An 8193-nucleotide genomic window follows, 5' to 3' on the forward strand; every position below is an offset into this window, starting at 1 on the left:
GAAAGATACAAAACAACCCAACAAAGGTAAGACCAATACCACCCCTGTACATATTCTTTCTAAAACAGACCCTAACCCTGCTAACCCAATTATTGAAGATGTGTCCGATAATCAACCTAATAATAGACAACTCTCCACTCCTATTCCTTCCAAAGGAAACGTGGAATAACCTCCAGAAGTTCATTTGGAAAAAACTTCAACTCATAACCCCACTCCTGAAAAGGAGAAAAACACAGAAAATATAGCAGATAAAGAGAATCCAGCTGCCCAAAATACAAGAACTCAGACTGAAAAACCTTTTAATCTTGAGACTGAAGTAGGCAAATTAAAAATAGTTGTTCCACTATCTGAATTAGCTAAACATGATGTCTACAGAAGCCAAATCAGTAAATCACTCAAAATTTCTGTGAATGAAGACTCAGTAAATGTTTTTTACGACCAACCTGAATTGATCTTTGGCCCTGAAGTGAATGGGAAACCAGTAGATGGAGGAATTCCTCCTTTCTATGTAAGTTTGAACATACATGATAAAATACTTCATAATGCCATGTTTGATTCTGGTGCATCTCATAACTTAATGCCTAAATCTGTAATGGAGAAATTAGACCTAGACATCACCAGGCCATACAAAGACCTGTTTTCTTTTGATTCAAGTCAGGTTAGATGTTTAGGATTGATCAAAGACTTGTGTGTATCACTAGTTCAATATCTTGCCAAAGCAATCTTAATGGACATAGTAGTAGCAGATATTCCACCAAAGTATGGCATGCTATTATCCAGATCTTGGGGTGCAAAACTCCAAGGATCTCTACAATTGGACACGTCTTATGCTACTATTTTAGTGTTTGGACAACCTGAGAAACTATACAGAGAAACCTTAATGAAATATGTGGTAAGTAGTCAGGAGAAACCCCAAAATTTCCCTATCTACTCAGTACACTCTGATATGGATTCTTTCATTCTTTACAATGCTGAAAGTGATTCCTCAACTGAATTAAAAGTTTTAATAGCAGAACCAAAGGAAATTACAAATGAAAAGTCTAATGTTCAAATCCAGGAAATTTCTGAGAACATTGATACATCAGATACCCAAGAGAAACCAGAAGGAAGTTAAAAACCAAATATCCCTATTAAACAGATTCCTGAGACTCCTGATACCAATTACAAACATGAAATTCTTTGGCACTTAGAATTTGATGGTTCAGTTAACAAATTAGGAGCAGGAGCAGGAGTTTGGGTGCACAATCTTGAAAATGATCATGCTGAAGGCCATGCCTACAGATTAAACTTTAGGTGCACCAACAATATGGCATAATATGAAGCTCTGTTGCTAGGTCTTAAACTTGTTAAATGATTAGGGGAAATTAGGGTTTCTGTCTTAGGAGATTCTGATTTAATAATTCAACAGATCAAAGGGAAATTTCTAACAAATGATCCCAGATTAAGATATTACAGAGGAACAGTGATAGAGATTCTCAATACGTTTCTAGAAACTCAGCTTGCTAAAATCCCAAGAAAACATAACTTGCAAGCTCATAGTCTGGCAATGTTTGCCAGCACCTGCAAACTACCATTTGAACCTAATCATCAGTTCACAGCTGAGATTAGACACAGACCAGCCATACCTAACAATTTGAAGAACTGGCAAGTGTTTGATAGTGATAAGCAGATTAACAATTTCTCAACCCTAGAGGAATAATTTTCTAGCATTAACAAAGATGTAGATACAATTAGTGAGATTGATCAAACAAACAAGATAGAAATAGACATTTCAGCAGAAAGTGCAACTCAAATGCTTCACCCAACAAAATTTACCAACAAAGAAATGCAGGATCTCAAAGAAATGGACATTGATGAGATTATTGAAGGAGAAACTAAAGTTATCAATTTAAAAGATAATCATTTGCCTAAAGGATTAACTCCTTTGGAAGATCTCTTTGATTTCAATGATATTCCAAAGAAACCTAAGATGGAACCCTTAAAAGCAGACATTGAAGACTATAACTTGGGAACTGAAGAAAATCTGAAAATGGTAAAATTATCTAAATCTTTTCCCCCTGACCAAAAACTCAAATATGTTGAACTAATGAGAGAATTCCAGGATGTCTTTGCCTGGAGCTATAAAGACCTGAAATCATATGACACCTCTATAATTCAACATACAATACCTCTGAAGGAAAATCAAAAACCATTCAAACAAAAGCTCAGAAGAATTAACCCTGCACTGCTTCCCTTAATTGAAAAAGAAATCAAACGAATGTATGAAGCATGGATAATTGCTCCTATCAGGTTTTCAAAGTGGGTGTCTAATTTAGTACCTACTAGGAAGAAAACTGGAGAAATCAGATTATGTGTTGATTTAAGAAATGTTAATAAGGTTTCTTTGAAGGACAATTACCCTTTACCCAAGATGGACCATATTTTACAAAGGGTAGTAGGTGCTTCTAGGATTTCACTTTTAGATGGTTTCTCAGGCTATAATCAAATTCTAGCTCATCCTAATGACCAGGAAAAAATTGCTTTTACAACACCATAGGGTACATTCAAGTATGTCAAAATGCCATTTGGACTTAAAAACCCAGGAGCAACCTTCTAAAGAGCAATGGACATAGCATTTGCAAAAGAAATTCATGATTTCCTAGTTATATATCTAGATGACTTGACTGTTTTTTCTAAATCAGATCAGCAGCATTTGGATCATCTAAAACAAGTATTTTTGAAATGCAGAAAATATGGTATTTCTTTAAATCGTAATAAGTCCTTGTTTGGTCTAGAGGAAGGAAAACTCTTGGGCCATATCATTTCCAAAGATGGAATCAGAATTGATCTTACTAGAATAGAAGCTATTCTGCAAATACCCCACCCTAGAAATGTCAAATAACTTCAAGCTTTCCTAGGAAAGATTAATTTTTTGAGAAGATTTATATCTAACTTAGTTGAGTTAATTAGATTGCTTAATAATATGTTGAAAAATGATTCAAGTATTAAATGGACTGTAGAAGCCAAACAAGCATTTGAAGAAATCAAAATGGCTTTGACCAGAACACCGGTCCTTACAAGTCCAAAGTTTGATAGAAACTTCATAATGTTTTCATTTGCATCAAAACACACCATAGCAGCTGTTCTACTACAAAAAGATGATCAAGGATGTGAGAAACCCATATCCTTTTTTAGTAAAGCACTTAGAGATGCACCATTAAAGTACAAAATCATGGAAAAACAAGCTTTTTCACTTGTGAAAGCTATTAAAGACTTCAGAGTCTACATATTGTACTCTCATGTAATAGCCTATGTACCAAATGTTGTTGTCAAAGACATCTTAACCCAAGATGGAATTGAGGGCAAAAGAGATAAATGGATAGCTACTATATTAAAGTATGATATTGAAATAAAACCTACAAAGCTTATAAAAGGACAGGGATTGGCTAAGCTCATGACTGAAACAAATTTTCAAGCCTTGGATATTAATGAACTGGATAATGAACAGGAGATGGCGACTCCACAAATCAGCCAGGCCTTCTTAGATTCACCTTGGTATGCTGATATAATTTATGCACTATTAAACCTGCAGCCTCCTCCAGGGTTATCTAGAACAAAGAAAAGGTTTTTAAAGATGAAAGCTTCAAAGTTTTGTATTTTAGATAATTCTCTTTTTTGGAAAAATCATGAAACTATTCTATTGAATTGTTTATTAAAAGAAGAAGCTTACAATGTTCTCCAAGAATTTCATGCAGGAGACTGTGGCGGACACCTTTACTATAAATCAACTGCAGACAAAATCCTAAGGGCTGGATTTTATTGGCAAACCTTGTTCACTGATGTAAAGAAATTTATCACTGCTTGCCATAAATGTCAAGTTTTTAAATGCAAGAGAAAACTATTACCTTTACCCCTGAGGCCAATTTCCACTGGAAACCCCTTCCAAAAATGGGGCCTGGACTTCATTGGAGAAATCCATCCTCCCTCTTCTGGCCAACACAAATGGATTCTCATTGCCACGGACTATTCACCAGATGGATAGAAGTTGTCACACAGTAATTTGTCACCATTTGTCACCGTCCCTGTTACCCCTTTCCCGCACTTTGGAGGACTCATTCCGAGACCTGTGAGAAGTGACATAACTTAAAAACACTTGCATTATGTTCCCCTAAGTATGGATTTCATATGCCTTGAAGACATCTCCTGCAGAATATCCTTAAAAAGTCCCCTTTTTCCATTAGCGCGGATCCACAGTGTATTACCTGCGCCAATGGGGGAAATCCTCCAAAGAGGGCATGCCAGTTGGCGCTCTATCTCAAAGTTATACCCACGCCAACCAAGTTTGGAAAAGCTTTTTAACAAATGCACGCCCGAAAGTTTTTTCCTTTCGACTCATGAAGCTTTTTAAGGATAATGCCAATCTCATGGATGTCGAGATTCATCGTATCTCCCTTTCCTCTATCCATAATAGCTTTTCGAGGATAATGCCAATCCCATGGATGTCTAGATTCATTGTATCTCTTCCTCCTCCTCCATCTATAAAAGCTTGTTCTGTTGCATTTGACAAGCTAGTTTTTGAGCATAGGGAGAATTATACTGTCAGAAGTCTAAGAGATTGTTGTAAGAGTCTTCTTTGCATTCATAATCAAAGAGAGAGAGGCTTGTTCCCAATCCCGACAAGCTTTGCAAGACATATGTAGTTGATCATCCAGCCAAAGGAGGATTTGACGTCAGAACTATGGTTGTATTCTCCTTTGTTGATTATCAATAATAGATGACTATCATTATGGTTCCATTCTTGTTGTTCATTGTGATGATGTTGGAGTTATATCTTTTCTGACCGATATATAATTGCATCTATTGGATTTTATGCTTGTATTTGTGTCGTTCTTCGCGTGTGCATGTGTCCATTCACGGAGATCGTGAGGATCGTGACCGGTCGGAGCAAAGGAAAGGGAGTGTCAACTCTTCTACAACACTAGCGTTGGAATCCAAGTAGGCTCTCATAATCCACCTTTAATTTGCAATTTGGAACTTGCGTGATAGCATTGTTTGATTGTTGTTAGACCCATTTTGGGCTAGTGGGGATCGCCTCTGTCCGCAGAGGGGATTTACCTCTCCAACAATTTGGCGACTCCGCTGGGGATGCTATTTGTTGTTTGATTTGAAAACTTTGGACGGAGCCTGAAGTACGGCCAGGTAGCCTTCGAAACACTACTGCTCTGCATTAGCGAAGTAGATCAACACCACTTCAGTCAATCTCCAGTTTGGTTTACGAACCAAACAGCTTGGAGTTTGTCTTGCATTTTGGTTTTCTCTTGTTTTGCTTGCTTAGATAAGCTTTCTGGGTTGAATTTTTAAGTTGTCTCTTGCTGCCTGGTCTGTCTGGATATTGTTGATCAAGCCGTGGACTGCTTGTTTTTATTTTTAAGCTAGCAAACTTGATTAGCACGGTTTTTCCCTGACAGTCGCGCTAGTGGGCGCATGTTGCACAAAAGCAACTCATGCTAATCCCTTAAAAACGTGAGTTACAACAGCTTGACAGTCGCTCCAGGCCTGTGAACTTTTCCAGTTTGCTTGTTTGGAAGCCTTCTGAGCTTGGATTTCTGTCTTGTCACATTTTTTTCAACTACTGGAGTGTGTCAGAGCTTTGTTTGACTGGTTTTTGACCTTCATCCTTCGGGTGTTTGCCTCTTTCCATCGATTTCATATTCCAGCCCTAGGGCATCTAGTGGCTTTGTGCATCGAGCCTTCCGTGGGAGTTTTTGGTTCTTTGATTGTCCAGTCGACTTCTTGGCTACTTTTTGCACTTGTCTAGTGGTTGTCAAAACTTTTTATTGTGTTCTTTGAACAATTTACCTCTTTTTCGTTTAGATTTCACTTGGCTTTGTTTGGGCTTAGATTACATAGCTCATTGAGGTTTTTGTGATTTTTCTTGGTTTGAAAGATTATCTTGGTGTTTCAGGGACTTGATTGTGTTTTCATTGAGTGAAGTTTGTGTTTTTACTCTTTGTTATTATCTCTCAAAATTTCTTTAGTGCATTTTGCCATCGAAAAGAAAACGAACAATCTCTTTTGCATTGCATTAGTTAATGGAAATTAGAGTTTTTCATTGTTATTAGCGATTAGTCACTTAAAAAAAAAAAAAGTTTCGTTTATTGCCATTAGCTGCATTAGAGTCATTGTTGATTGTTTTATGATCATTTTGTTTGATTGAAAGATCTCAACTCTCCCGTAGTTAGCATTCATCGAATGAAATGATATATTTTGGCATATAGCTTGCATTTAGGAAATTGTGAGAGATTACATACGGTAGGACCTAGAAACTGAAACCTAATCAAAGATCAACTATAAAATGAACTGAATGAATCTAAAAACGCATTGGAACTTAACGCATACATCTAGAGGTCTAGGCTAGAGACGTGTTCCGGCGTCGTTAAACCTAGTCACTATTGTTTCACATCATGGTTGGGTGATTCCTCCTTTTGTGACTCGATAGTGTTCTAGCACGGATTTGTGCTCCCACGTACCGTCGAGTATATGTGGAGACCCCACTAGGTTATCATCCTTTATCCACAGGAAGCCGTGTCTGCCGCCTTACAAGCCGTAATGCACTGAACACAGCATTCGGGAAGATTGACTGCCGTATGGGAAGTCCTTGGTTTTCATATGATTGCCAAGGTGTATATGCAGTTTTACGGATTGTCTGGTAAACCCTTTGCCTAGTTCTCCAGAGTAGTCACTTTTGATCCTTTTCGGACTCCCTAAAAGAAAAGGCTCACCTGAGCATTTGTCACTTCGGGCTCACTAAACATTCGAAGGAGACTAGAGTCATCTTTTTGTCCTTTTCTCGACTCTTAAAACATGAAAAGGTCAAGTTCAGTTCCTTTGTCTTAAAATTTATTCGGCCGCGATTCACATTTACCCGGTTAGATCTTGTTTGCGTTAGTTTGAGTAGGGCCCTTTCTCGTTAGCTTCCCTAGGATTTTGTGAAGTTTTCATCCTGGCGGAATTACCAACTTTGTCTTCATCCTTTATTGAGATATCGATTGTGAGTGATACTCTTCCTGTTATTTCGAGTATACAACCGATTAATTCTCGTGCTCCAGGCGACGAGACTTACGAATTTCATTGGAACCCCGTTTGGGAACCTTTTGAAGACGGTATCCCTTTTTTGGAATACACTTCCCCTCGTGTTTTGGCCCCATTATTTTCTTCTGATATGGAGGAAGTATCTCCTACTTCGACTGAAGAATCCGTTGCGACGAGTGGTGAAATTCCCACCGCAACGGAACCTATACATGTTAGTAGCACCCCTACTACTGGGAGACTACCTCCAGGCTATAAAGCATTAAAAGATGTTATGTCTTCTAGGACTCCCTCCACGAGTTCTATTTGGTCACAACTCGCCTTTCCCACCACGGAGCCTTTTACTCCACAAAGTCGCAGTACGTCTGTTACCTCAATCCCAACCATTCCAATGGTATGTGTAGCTTCTTCAACCCCCATTTTCAGTGGTCCTTCGGCCTCTATATTCGGAGTCGTTGATCCTACGTCAAACGTCCCAGCAGAGGGACCATACGACCAGTATTTACGACATCTTGGTAGGCCTTTGTCGTCTCAACCGACTGTTGAGATTTCGGTCCCATTGTCAATTGATTGGGGCCCCACCTATTATCACGGTGGCCAAGTATCGTCTGGTCAACCCCAAGGGCCACCTAATCAATACCAACAGTCTTACATAGGGCAACCTGGGAGCCAACAAGGACAACCCTTCCAGGGACAACCTTTGGCCTCTGGTGGTTCATCTTTCACCTCTTATGATCAATCTTTTGGTAACCCAGGTCAATATTATGTTCAACAAGGCCAGCCTGGTATCCAACAAGGTTACCCTACTGGACAAATTGGTCAATCGTATGTTCACCCAAACCAACCTAATGTCCAGTATGGTCCAACATCTGGACAAACTGGTCAACTGTATGGTCAACCCACCGTCCAGCATAGTCAAGCACCTGGGCAAGTCAGCCAGCCTCAAATCCAATCAGGCCAACCAACCGCCCAGCCCACTCGACCATCTAGTCCGTCAGGACAACCCTCAGTTGTGCAACAACAACTCCACCCCCAGCAAGTACAACCTTCACATCAGGTGGGCCAACCTCAATATCAACTAGGTCACCCTTCCGGCCAGATAGCCCAACCTACAGGACATCCTTC

The sequence above is a fragment of the Pinus tabuliformis genome, chromosome 9 (genome assembly GCF_031772625.1).
Source record: "Pinus tabuliformis cultivar Carrire ecotype Pingquan chromosome 9, CPIR1, whole genome shotgun sequence".
Classification (NCBI taxonomy): domain Eukaryota; kingdom Viridiplantae; phylum Streptophyta; class Pinopsida; order Pinales; family Pinaceae; genus Pinus; species Pinus tabuliformis.